Below are 12796 nucleotides of genomic sequence, written 5' to 3' on the forward strand. Positions count from 1 at the left end.
TAAGGTGCTTAGGGCAGGGATGTGGGCTGAAACTGGGTCTACTGTACACCATCAGTTTTGTGGTTGAAATCAGACAGAGTCCACTGCCTTGTCATGGGGTTTTTGTGCAACAGAGGAGCAGACCTTCCCTCATTTTCACAAAGTGCCATCAGGCAAATGATGCAGAGCAGCCCCTCGAGGTGTTTTCATGGGGCTCGTGAGTGGTGAAGTAGCTGCAGGCAGACAACACAAACAGTTATTCTGCGCCCTGCAGCCACCAACAAGTTGGTGTGAACTCATGCCAGTGCATCTGGGCTGCCGCTAAGCAGGGGTAATGTTTTGGCTGGGACAGTGCAGTACGTGTAATCTTATTTTAAGATTTGCTCTGTTAAACATTTAGATTCCCTTATTGGGACTACTGAGAAAACAGAAGCTTAATCTCCAGGGAGGTGAAACATTTCCATGGGGCTGAACCACCTTCCCTCATCCTCTCTTTCTTTCCTTCTTCCATCCTCCCTTGTCTGCTTCACAGCATGCTGCAGAGTGAGTTCAAAAACTCACAGTGAGCAGAGAAAGTGAGACTGTCAGTGCATTAAAATGGGTAGCCCAGTGTAGTAAAATGTGGCAAAGCCTAGCTGCAGGCAGCAAGGCAGGGAATTAGCCTCGTGCTGCTAAGAAATAGATGTGTTTTCCTACAAAAAGAAAACTGTAAATCTCTGCCTCTGTGATATGACAGAAATCCTCGCTGGGGTGGAACTACAGTTACTAGGGCGGCACAGCATCTGAGTCCCTCCTCAGCACTTGCTCTTTGATGCATCATGATGACTGAACCAGGTTGTGAAAACCAGGTGTGGAGGGGAGGGTCTGTAGACTTTGAGAAGTCCCGGCCAGTTTGCAGGGGATGTCATTGCCCTTCAGAGCTTTGGCACTGCACCCGCATGTGGGAAACCTCCACACTGAGCTTTCTGTTTGCTTTTATTCCAAGTGGTGGGGTGGCTGAGGGGAGGGGAGTTTGGGGAGCTGCCTTCAGGGAGGAAAGCTAACTCTCACATTCTGCCTGGGTGCGGTCTTTAGCTCAGGGATGACAAATCTCTGGTGGTCTATACACAGACTCTGTTGCTGTGATTTTTTTTCACATGCTGAGGTGAATTTCTGCAGATTTCTCACTTCAGTATCCCCTTGCTCCTCTTCCTTTTTCTGGCCAAAAATGTGAACTGGCCTCTCTGGCAGCAGAGCTGGGCTCAGCATTACCCCTCTGGTCTGAATGCTATTTGCTATCAGTTCCATATCAATAGTATTGCTAATTAACTGTTTGCAACCGTGTCAAGCTGGGTAACAGTTTCGAGCACCAGACTCGTCTCTCTGGGTTTTGGGTTGCATTGTGTTCAGAAGTTTTATTTTAAAGCTGTTTTTGCATGCCATTACAACCCAAGATGGCACCAAGCTTGTAAGAAAGATGATCCCATAAGATTCAACATTTACATGAACTCTCATCTGACTGCTTATGGGATTTGCAGTCCCTGAACTCCATAAACATTTTACCTCTGATTCATGCTTGACCTAAAGCTTATCTAGAGACCTGGATCATACCAAGCTCAGGCAATGGAAATTTTGAAGTAGGTTACTTAGAGACATGACTATGGACCACAGCAGCAGACCCACACTTTATTTCCAGAGCTACCTCTTTTCATTGAAGGCCACAGACAAGACCGAGAAAGTAAGACTGTCCTTGGAAAGAATGTGTGTGTTTCTATTTGTCCTTATCTTCAAGAGCATAGCTGCTTAATGCCCATAAAATTATCCTGTTCTTTTCAAAAAGATGGTTGTGCTGGTTATCACAATGGCAGAAAATTCCCCAGACTGGCTCTGGACCTCTTTGAGAAGTATTTGATTTTACTAGTTCCAAATGTATGGAACTGCAATCTCATTGTGTGCTTGTTGCTCCTGTATGGTATTATGGTGCTTGGTAATGTGGATATTAATGCGGGTTTTATTATCTTCTGATCAGCAGCAAAGCACAAATCTGTTGAGTAGCAAATTATTTTCTCCAATTGAAAGGAGTTTTTTAATCTTTCTGTAACCCCACTTTTAAATCTCATCAACCAGAATGGTTTTTTAATATCTTTTGTATCTAGAAAATTGAAATATAGAAAATAACAGTTTTTCTCAGGGAAAGTAATGTTAGAAAAATGCCACTAGTTTGCTACATGAAGTGTGGCCATGTCATCATACATACTTGTGCATACTCAATGCTGTAGTTTTCAAACAAAGTATCAGAATGGAAGGCCTTTATTGGATTACTCCTGGTGTTCAAACTTGCAGCTAAATCAGCTTCTGACCAATCTGTAACAATATGACACCATGTGAACTATATGGGTTAGAGGCAAGCTCTCTGAAGGTACTTTGCACTTCAATAAGGTGATCAAGGGCAAATCTCCATTTTTGATGCAATTTGCTACAAAGTTCAAGTGCGGTTCAAGCATCATTCCAATGTCAGTTTAATGGCCTGGTAATCAAACAAAGAAAAGGTTCTGAACCCAAAGGCTTAACGCTAGTTTTCTATTCACTGAGTGAGCTTATTCTTCTCCCTTTGTGCACCAGACATGTTGGCTTAGATGTGTTGCATAAAATAACTGTGAAAAAGCTATGCTGACATCTAGATCAGTTATGCTCACAGCTGCTCTGCTGACTGTGAACAAGTCATGGGGAATTTCAGCAATGGTGTAAATATCAGGTTAGTAGTAGCTTAGTAGCAAAACTGCATAGTGAGCATGATCCACTGATTTTTTTTGGTGTTATGTTCTTCCATCAGTTGTTCCTGTTCTATCTCAATCCTTTCATCTTTATAATATGATAGTTGTACTCAATTTGGGATTAAGGCATAAACTGAAATGTGTCTGTGTCCTCAGCCCATGGAATCATGATGATGAGCTGCCTGAAGACCTGAATCTAAGACATACCAGACCAGTGGTTTGTTTGGCCTGGTGCATTGCCTCCAGCAGCTCAGCAGCCACTTAAAATATATTCATGTATGGATTACACATCAAACCTGCTATGTGCAGTGACAGTAATAATGCCTAACTCTCAAATAGTACCTTTCATCAATAGTTCTCAAACTGCTTTAGAAGTGGTGTCGATAGTAATGTCCCTATTTTACAGACGAAAGGGACAGCTGGGGAAGCAGATAACGTAGCTGCCGTTGCCCTGCAGGCAGGTGGTACAACTGGCAACAGGACCAGCTGTCCTAGGTCTTCATCCTATGTCCAGTCTCTAAGGTGCACAGCTCTGAAATGAATGCTGATTAAAGCTGAATAAAGTGCTCAGGCTCCTGTTCACTCAGAAGTTAGGCAAGGCCAGATTCAGCGCTGCTTGCGCTACCTTGTCAAATATACAGTGGGATTACACAGGGTTTTTAACAGGATACAGTCTGTAGGGTAGGATTATTCCTCCAGAGGTGAATCGTGGTGCAGTGAAGGAGGCTGCTGCCGGAAGTCTCGTCACTTGTCACTGAAGTAGGAATATGCAGTGAGGTACAAAACATGGGCTTGTAGGTGGCTGGAAGGACAACTGCCTGATAAAAAAAAGCCTCATGCTGGGCTGCTCTGGTGCAGGCTGTTGTCCGTGTTCTCTGCCACAAAGCCTCTGTGTGATCTTGGGGCAATTGTTCACGCAGCCACAGGTGGTCATGAGTGGTGTGTTCCTTATTTCCTGAACTACTTGCAAGCCTAGGGGCTCATTTGAGGCGCATGCAGATCTGCTACCAATAGTATGCTACAGAAAGCAATTCTTGCCTATTTCAAATTGGGCACCCGCTCTGACCAGACACTTTCATTGCTTCAGTTTCCTAACAAGGGAATAATATTGTCTGCCCTGCCCTCCGGGAAGTGTTGTGAAAATAAATGAATTGATGTTGTGCATGCACAGAGAGCCAGATTTTCAAAGGTGTTTATTCAAATACAGACAAATATGTAGAGCAATATACCAAACACTCCCAGCAATGCTGTTCCTAATTATTTAAAACTCTGTTTAAATGCCTGTCTGCATTCTTGGGCTCCTGAAGAAACTATTGAGTCTTGAGGCCTTGGAAGTGCTAACACTCTGAATGCCACAGAAAGGGAAATGAGTAAGGAAGTGAATAAGGATATATTTAAGGATATAAGCTGAAGAAAATTTACTGTGAGAGGTTATCACTTTCTTCAGAGACAATTTGAAATTGTGTGTTGTAAATAACATTTGCCAATGCTGAATGGGTATGGGGAAACAAACTACTGAATAGGTGTTTGTTAAGAGAGTGTTGCCCATCCCAGATGTGGATTGAGGCATGAATGAAAAATGGCAGGTGATGGAGTCATTAAAAGCTGTTATCTGAGCATATAGATGTGACAGACACAAATGAGAGTTCTACAACAATGCAGAGATTTTTTGAATGCAGTCATTTTTTGGTGCGAATTCCTCAATTGCTTGGAAAAAAGAAGAAAGTGATCCTGTGTCCAGCCTTCTGAATGCGAAGGCTGGGACATTTAGCCATGGAAGGTATCTTTACAGTTTGTGCAGGCACCTACACTCCCAGGGAGCGGTAGGCAGCTGGACACAGTCTGGACCAACAGCAAAGCGTCTCACAGGTGCACCGGAAAGGTGGGCTGCGAGCATCTTCGGTTCTGCTCAGTGCTCAGCTACATGACAGCCCTTTGGTGTTCCCTACCTTTCCCTTGTTGTTTCTTGGGTCATCTCCTCACCAGCCAGTCCTCCTGGCCTGTCCTAGTCTCTCCTTCTCAAGGGTCTTGACTTGATTCTGTGGCCCTGCTTGTTCTCCTCACTTGGCAAATTTGTAATTCTCCTCTCTTCCCTCAGGTATGACTTTTGATGCGCAGCATATTTCAGTGCTCTGATATCTCTCTCTTCTCTGATTTTTATTTGTGCCCTGCCTCGATGCTACAGCCCTGTCTTACATCCTCTGTTTTTTATACATTGTAGTTGCCTTTCTTGGGCTTCTCCTCCATCCTTGGTCTTGTCTTGTTCCTAGACCCTTCCTCCCTGACTTCTTAGCTCAGTTTCTTTGCCTAAACAGGCTCCAACTGTTCAGGTATGACAGCTCCCATGGTATCTCCAGCTCCTAATCTAAGGCACTCCTTTCCGCATGTGCTCCAGTCCTTTCCTCCAACTTTCTGTCACAATTGCCTCTGAATCTCAAGATTCTCTTTTTCATTCTCCCGAATTCTTTTGCTTTTCTCAGCATCTGGGTCACTCTATGGTTGGATTCCGGCAAGGGCAGCATCAGAGTGTAGCAAAGCAGTTTCCTGCTCTCAGGTCCAATGCCCAGCCTCATGCCAGCCTGGAAAAGCCAAAACCAGCCTTTGCAGGTTTTTCCTGGTTTTATCTACAGCCTGAACAACACTTAAGAGCTGTAGAAGGAATAGGTTCAGAAAAGAAGAAGAAAGGCTCAGAAGGAACTGCCAGAATCATAAATTGCTGAAACTGAGGAAAATGTGTGAAATGTGATTTCTCTAAGCTTTGTAATTAAAGTCACTTGGACTTTTATGGCAGAAGGTAAAACCATGGCACAGATTGGTTAAGATTTAGGCTTCTGCTAAATTTTAACATCTTCTCCAATGATATGGGAGTAGTAAAGCTCTTCAGAGGAAAGTTCATTAGAGTTTTTACTTTAAGTAGTGAGATAATTTATCAACTCCAAATCTCATCCTGGGAAAGAGCACAATGGTTTTGACTGGACATTTCAAAACAAATGACAGAAGTCCACCTGAATTTAGTGCTTGTCATACAAACTTTCATCCCAAATTGTTAACGTTTGACTAGGTGATGGGTGCACAAAAGCAAGGTGTTATCACAGACATGTGCTGTGTCACTAGTTGGCAGCTCCTACTAACTCAAGTTGGACTTTCTTAAATTGTTTCATTTTCTAGCTTTCCTCTTTGCAAAACTATTGGCACTAGAGATGCATTTTAGAATTTGGCCTTCAAAAATCATGGCACGGAGTGGTACTGGCTGCCTACCAGGCTATGTGTGTGAGAATTTTTTTTATCCTGTTTGGAATTCGGTAAATTTATAAGATCTCCCCACACCCTTTCTCTGCAGGAGTCACTTAATTTCTTTGTGAGCTTTGCTGCTAAACTGTGCATAATTTGGGGTTTTCATTGTTCTTACCCTGCTTTTGAAGTTGCTTTGTGATTTTTGAAAAGATGTTAATTTTCCTTTTGTTGTTTTCTGTTGGCCACTTAATCCTTTCCCATTCTAATTGTTATTCTTATTGGTCTCCTCAAACTTTTCTGTTGTTTGAAATGCCTGTCATCTAAAACTCGCCTTTGTTCTTCCAACAATGATTTTGGGAGCCTCCCTGCTGAGCTGCATTCCAAATGTGTGTGTGGCTGTGGATGGGGGGATTTTGGCCTTCCTTGCTCTTTGACGCCCCTCTTTCCTATATCTGGGCTATCAGCAAATACAAGCAGCTCTAGAAAACACTCCACTTCTGCTTCCTTTGACACTGATTGCCAGACAGCAGCAAATCACAAGAATCTGAATGTCACTTTCCAAATCCCATTGCCATTGTGTTTCTCTCTACCTTGGTGCATTTATCGGATCTAATTCAGCAGTTGTGGGCTGTCAAGTCTGACTGTACCTTAGTTCAGACAACTTTGTTAGAATATTAATTGCTTTTTAAGTCTTTTGAGCCTCCCAGGTGCTGCTAAGCAGCTCTGCAAACATTTAAGAGCTATATACTTACCTTCGCTGTGAAGTGGAAGCAAACCAGAATTATGAATCATTCCTTCAAAAATAGTTTAGAAAGGGATGGGATATCTGAAGGTGTCCCTGGAGGTATACACTGATCAGAGGGGAAGTCCAGATGTTTATCATGGACTAAGTATTTTCATTTCAGTTCAAAGAATTTCACCTCAATAGACCTTGGAGCCTAATAACCATCTTCAAAGAGGATATAGGAATCATAGTTGTGTTGACTTCTGAGAAACTTGGGATCTTAAAGTCCATATTTTAAAGCTATTAGGGTACCAAGGGCTAGACACAGCCATATAACTGCAATATTAGCTACCTAAGCCTAAACCAGAGATCCTTGACTCAACTTTCGATGGGTACCAACTTCATGGCCTGGAGGAGTGCAATAACCAATGAGCTATTTGATGAAAATGGGACATTGGTGCTTCCTTTCTCAGCAGATTATTTTTTTTTTTTTCTCCAGATGGATGGGTCTAAGTGCCAAATATGAGGAGAGAATTTAAAGCTGTGACCTCTGTGTGGAGAGAGGTGCCTCATTGCCACCCTCTGTAAAGTGACAGGTTTCTAGAGGCGGATGGGATTTAAAGACCTGCTAGTCCTTGGAGCTCCACTGTTGTCTGGCTTAGGCAACTCCTTGCTCGTTGCATTAGTTTCTCTGGATATCGAAGCAGCTTTTCCCTGAAAGGCCTCAGTGCTCACACCAATATCATGGCTTCCAGCCAGAGACTTAGCAGCTCAGCACTCAGCATCATGGTGTGGAAGTTCCCTTTGGGGATCTGACCCTGAAATGCTGTGCCCTGTTACATTTACACATCTTTAGTCCTGGTTGGGAATGGCTTAGGAACCAGAGTCACTAAGGTGCTCTGAAAAATGTGTTCACTTAGGAGAATTTGCCCATTGCTGAACTTTGGGTGACTGAACATGGTAGAACTGTGACAGTCTGGTCTTCTCATCAGTGACTATATTGTGTCCTGGCACAAAATGGATTGATTTAAAGTATTAGTGCCTGCAGAACTCAGTCAAAATTACCAGCTACTATCAAGGGGAGGGCAAAAACTGAAGGAAATAGCCTTTGTATACCACAAGAGCTGGTATAGTTGATCAGTGCTAAATATTTTGTCTTTCACTAACATAGTAAAGACTCAGTCCTGAAAACTTCCCTCATCAGGTTTTCAAGCTACTACAGCACAAAGTAGTAGCATGAATGTACCCAAAAGTCATGCTCTGTTTTGCCAACTACAATCATACAAAGACTACTCAATGGCCTCTGCAGGTCTCTTGGAAGCCTTGGAGATTGAGACAGCTTATTTTCCATTTCCACTATGTTACTGTAAAAACACTGCTGAGAACTGGCTTTGAGTTTGCCAAAGAGGCTACTGTCTTGAACTGGCCAGTTTCCTGGCTGGCTGCTGCCCTAGGACAACACTTGCTGGGCTCAGAGAGGTTTGTATGACAGAAAATACTGTCCTCGTGGCCTGATGACACACACATTTGCAATTTCCATTCAACATGTTTTAGTTCCTGAGAAAGCAAGCTTGGGATTGACTATGAGGCTTTGTAAATGTATGCCTTTTGACCAAACCATCTTGGACAAGCAAAATCCCAACCCTAAAGAATGCTGCAGAACATCAAAAATTTCATTCAGGATCTATCTAAATATGACTTGTTGTAACTGTACTAGACATTACAGAAGCAAGCTTCTCTTGCTCACCAAGGGAAACTAGCAATGCTGGGAAAAGTCTGGCCTTGCCGGGTTGAACACTTGGGCTTGCAGCAACTGAAGTTGTATAGTTGGAAGTCACATTGCCTCATCATCCTGACCATCTCATCTGGCCAGTGCAAGCCTGCACTGTCAGCTTAGCCTTACCCAGCATCCCACCCTCTCCACAGCTTGAGACAAGTAGCAAATAACCCCAAATCCACTGCATCCTACCTGCTAGAGAGAGATCTTCTCCTTTTCTGAAAGCGTGCCAGTTTCTAATGAATCTCCCAGCCCTGATTTGGGCAAAAGTCTGTAATCAGTTCCAGGTGAGGAGCAGCTATCTTCCCTATACGGAACTTTTAAAACTTGACAGTGTCTCTTCAGCTGGTGGCAAACTGCACTTTCATGAAAACTAACCAGTAATTTTTCAAGGATGCTGGTTTGACTGGAGATGATTTGCCCCAAACACATTGCTGGGAATCAGCACACTGCTGTAGTTCAGTAGTTGATCTTTGTCTGATATGATCTTTACTTCAGTAAATTCATTAGCCTTACAGTGCTGCAGTAACAGAAAGACTCCCTTTTGACAATTAGGACCACAAGGGAGGGTTTGGAAAGATGATTGCTCCCTCCTGGGAAGAGATGAAAGACTACAGTGGTAAAGAGAAGAGATTTTTCTTTATAGATCTTGAGATTAAACTCGAGGGACTGCTTGTGCTGGAAGTCTGCCTTATGTTTTGTATCAATAAGTGAATTTCAAATGCTTGGCTCCTAGTCATGTTTTTAGGTAATGGTTTTCTAGTTTAGCTCACTCTGGTTTCTTGGAGGTGGATTAGTCCATAATTAAATATGTGGAACAGTGTAACGAAAAACATGATTCTATCAAAGCAAATTAATTGCTAGGTCTGGTTTTGAACTTAGTAGAATCACTGCAAACAATGAATTTGCGACATCTTCCCTAAGTACTTTCCTACTGCCCTGTCTATTTACATTATAATCTTTGGCATCTACTGCAATCAAACATAAAACTAATAATTTTCTTGTGCAAATAAAAAATAGAGAGGGAGACGTGCTTCTCATATATATTAATGCTTCCATGTCATCTGGTGGAAACTAGCTGGCATAAACTGTACTTATGTCCCTATTAGACTACTAGAGATGTATAAAGGAGCCTTCTTGGAAATTAAAACCCAGTCATTTGTCTTCTGTCACATTTGTAAACAGACTTTTTCTTAAATGGCAAAACAATCATTAGTGCCTGTCTAATAGTGCATCACTGAATATTCACTTTGGTGCTAATGAGTTCATGTGAAGACAGAAATTTAGGACACATCTGAGCCAGAGGTGGTTTTGGTCTGTGGCTCCATGGGCTACTCCAGCTTCTAGAATGCTTAACCCAGCACTTTTCAAGATTGCTAAATGGAAAGGCAACCCTGCTGCTTTGTGAAACAGGGCAAGGAGATGTTTCTGCTAAAGACAAACTTTTAAATGTGAGAAAAGCTGAAACTTCAAGCAATGCTGTGAAGGATCATTGTGGTAAGAGCCTGATTTGAAGGTAGATGAATTTCCATCTGTCCCATACAGCCTTTCCCTGTACTCAGTCTATCCTTTTAGAATTACTGCATCTTCTGAAGAGGCTGAGGAGTATACAGAACAGGAGAGACAAGAGGGTCTGGCTACCCAAAAGCTACAAGCTACTCCTCCTCTGTTCTTGTGGTTGCTGGAATTATGTACTTATATACCATTTCTGTGAAGTTTTTATATTATGTTAATGCAGTTCTTTGGATTTGTTTTAATTTCCCTTTTTTTTTTTTTTATGTTCATGTCAGTTATTTTAAATGGGAGGAAAATTTTTATTTACAACAATGTGAGGCCTGTGACAGACCTGTTTAATTCTCTGCACCTCGTTTGTCACTGCTGCAAACAAGAAGCACAGAGCCATCCACCTTGGTTCCTGATGCTGTTTGACAGTTCTTGGCACAGCTGCCTTTCCCAAAGGAGCAGCAGCCCAACTATTTACACTGTGGTTGTGTCTACAGTAGCATACTTGAGGAGATCTCCCATCGTTAGACTGCTGGCAGAGACAGTAGCAGTGGGAGAAGTTGGGTTGGCAGGGCATTGGAGCTTTTAACCATCAAACTAGCTAATCCTCTGGGTATTCTTTGTGCCTCTCTAAGCAAAAATGAGGACAAGCAGCCCAATCCAATCTTGAATGAGGCTTTATTTTCTCAACTTGGGTCCACTTCACTGATTCAGTGCACACTAGTACACAAGCCTTACTGAATTCTCAAGGTTTCCTCTCACTTCATACAACCAGATAGAGATTTACTACTGAATTTTGTGAGAGCAGAATCAGGGTTTACTACTGAATTATCAGCCATTTATAAGGACAGAAACCAATTCTATTGATTATTTCCCCTTTGACATAGCCTTGCTTCATGCTGAAAGAGCACACAGTTGTTAACCTAGTTTTCAGAGCTGTGATGTGTCCTCCAGCATGGAAAGAACCAGTGCTGCAGTGGTAGTTTTTTTGTTTCACAGTCACTGGCTGTTGTTTTTCTACTCTCTGAAATGCAGGCTGAGGGAGTGAAGAGCTAGGAGCATGGCATCGTAAGAAAGAGATTCAGACATCAAGTCACTCATACTCAAGATGCTAAATTCACAGCTTTTCTGTTTTTCTGATGTTTCTGGCTTGGTGACATTTTCTTAATGGTTTAAAGATCTAGAAATTAGCTTCCTCTGCAATAATATCTGAAAGTAATTCTAAAAACTCCTTCGATGGCAATAAGATCTCTTCATCTCTGGATGGCTTACTTCCAATTAACCTGGGTCAACTCGAAGTTTTTCTTAAATGGCAAAGGAACCCTCAGTGCCTGTCTAATAGTGCAAGACCAAATATTTGCTTTGTGCTAAGGAGTTCATGGGGAGATAGGAATTTAGTAGAAATCTGAGCCAGGTGCAGAGTCACCTTTGGGTGGCCACTCACCACCCTGCTCATTTAGACCCATCTGAACTGATGAAGTCAATCTGAGTGGTATCCAGCACCATTTCTTCTGTGGGATGTCTCTGTATTAGTCCAGCTAGTCTTGCAGTCTAGCTGCATCTAGGCTCTTCATCCCCATTCTCCCTAGTTACCACACCTATCTAGACACCCACTTTCCCAGAGCTCCATCTGTGCTGTTCCTCCTTCTTACTTCTCTTCAGAAGGCATCTGCCTGGACAGCCGTTTGTTGATCCTGTTGCTCTGATCTACCTTCAAGAGAGTGTCTGCAGAAAGCCACACAGATGAAAAAAAGAACCCGTCTTAGCACAGATTTCATCAGGCAGCCTGCCTACTGGAATCGTGATTTCTGGGGTCAGAGTCCTGTGTGTCAGGTTTTCTTCTCAGTTTCTGCCTTACGAGATAATTTTATAATGATATTCTGCATTTTGGAAGCTTTTCAGCTTTTTTAACTTGCCCTAAAATATATTCAAGAAGTTTCTTCCATTTGATGCCAGCCTGCTTGCCTTAGGGTATTCTTTCTCTGTGTTTTCTAGCTTTCAGGTTGCTTAACTCACCTATTGTTTTATTATGAGTGAACTCTTCATGCTGTCTCAGATGTGGCCGTTGACCTTGGTCACTCCACTTGAGGTGCCTTCAAAATCCTGATTGTCAACAGCCACTGAGCAACCTGAACGATTTTATTCCCTGATTTTGCTTCTGCTATTCAAACCCTGACTTTTCGCTGTCAGAGTGTCAGGGGTGGCTTGCTTCTTGGCTGTTACAAGCTCCATACCACATCTTTCAGAGAACTGAGAGCGAGGGAAGCTCTCATGTACCTCAGTGGTGGGAAGGAGAGGGCTCCACACTAGACACAGTGCTATGCTGTGGGACAGGGCTGTACCTGAACCAATTACTTTATATATTTATCCGCTGAGAGACCAACCCACCTGGCAGGGGATGCTAGCTTGCTAGCCAGTGTGCTCATGTGGAAGAGAGAGGTCTCAATCTCAGCAGGAAAGGGAACTGGCCCCAGATCCCTTGAATCTTCTGTCAGTTCCTCTTACTGGCTGGGATGGCAGTGGGACCCCCTGCAAGGCAGGAGTGGCTTAGCCCTGCTCTTTCTGAAAGTAAATGCTGAGGTGCTTCAGGACAGGAGAGAGTTCACAGAGTGGAATGGAGGCAAGTACTTCATATACCCGAGAATGAAACAGCTGAGCCTTGGGGTGGTTGTAGGATTTGAATGTATGTCCTTGACACTTCCTCTCAGCCATCTGAAAAGCATCTGTTGTCCATTGAATGACCTCTTAAGAATCCCTTTGTGTGAAAGATCCCTGTAATGAGCCTGGCTGCCTAGTGCTGGGAATTCTACTGAGGAGCCCAGCACC

This window comes from Patagioenas fasciata, chromosome 1, assembly GCF_037038585.1.
Source record: "Patagioenas fasciata isolate bPatFas1 chromosome 1, bPatFas1.hap1, whole genome shotgun sequence".
In the NCBI taxonomy this organism is placed as follows: Eukaryota; Metazoa; Chordata; class Aves; order Columbiformes; family Columbidae; genus Patagioenas; species Patagioenas fasciata.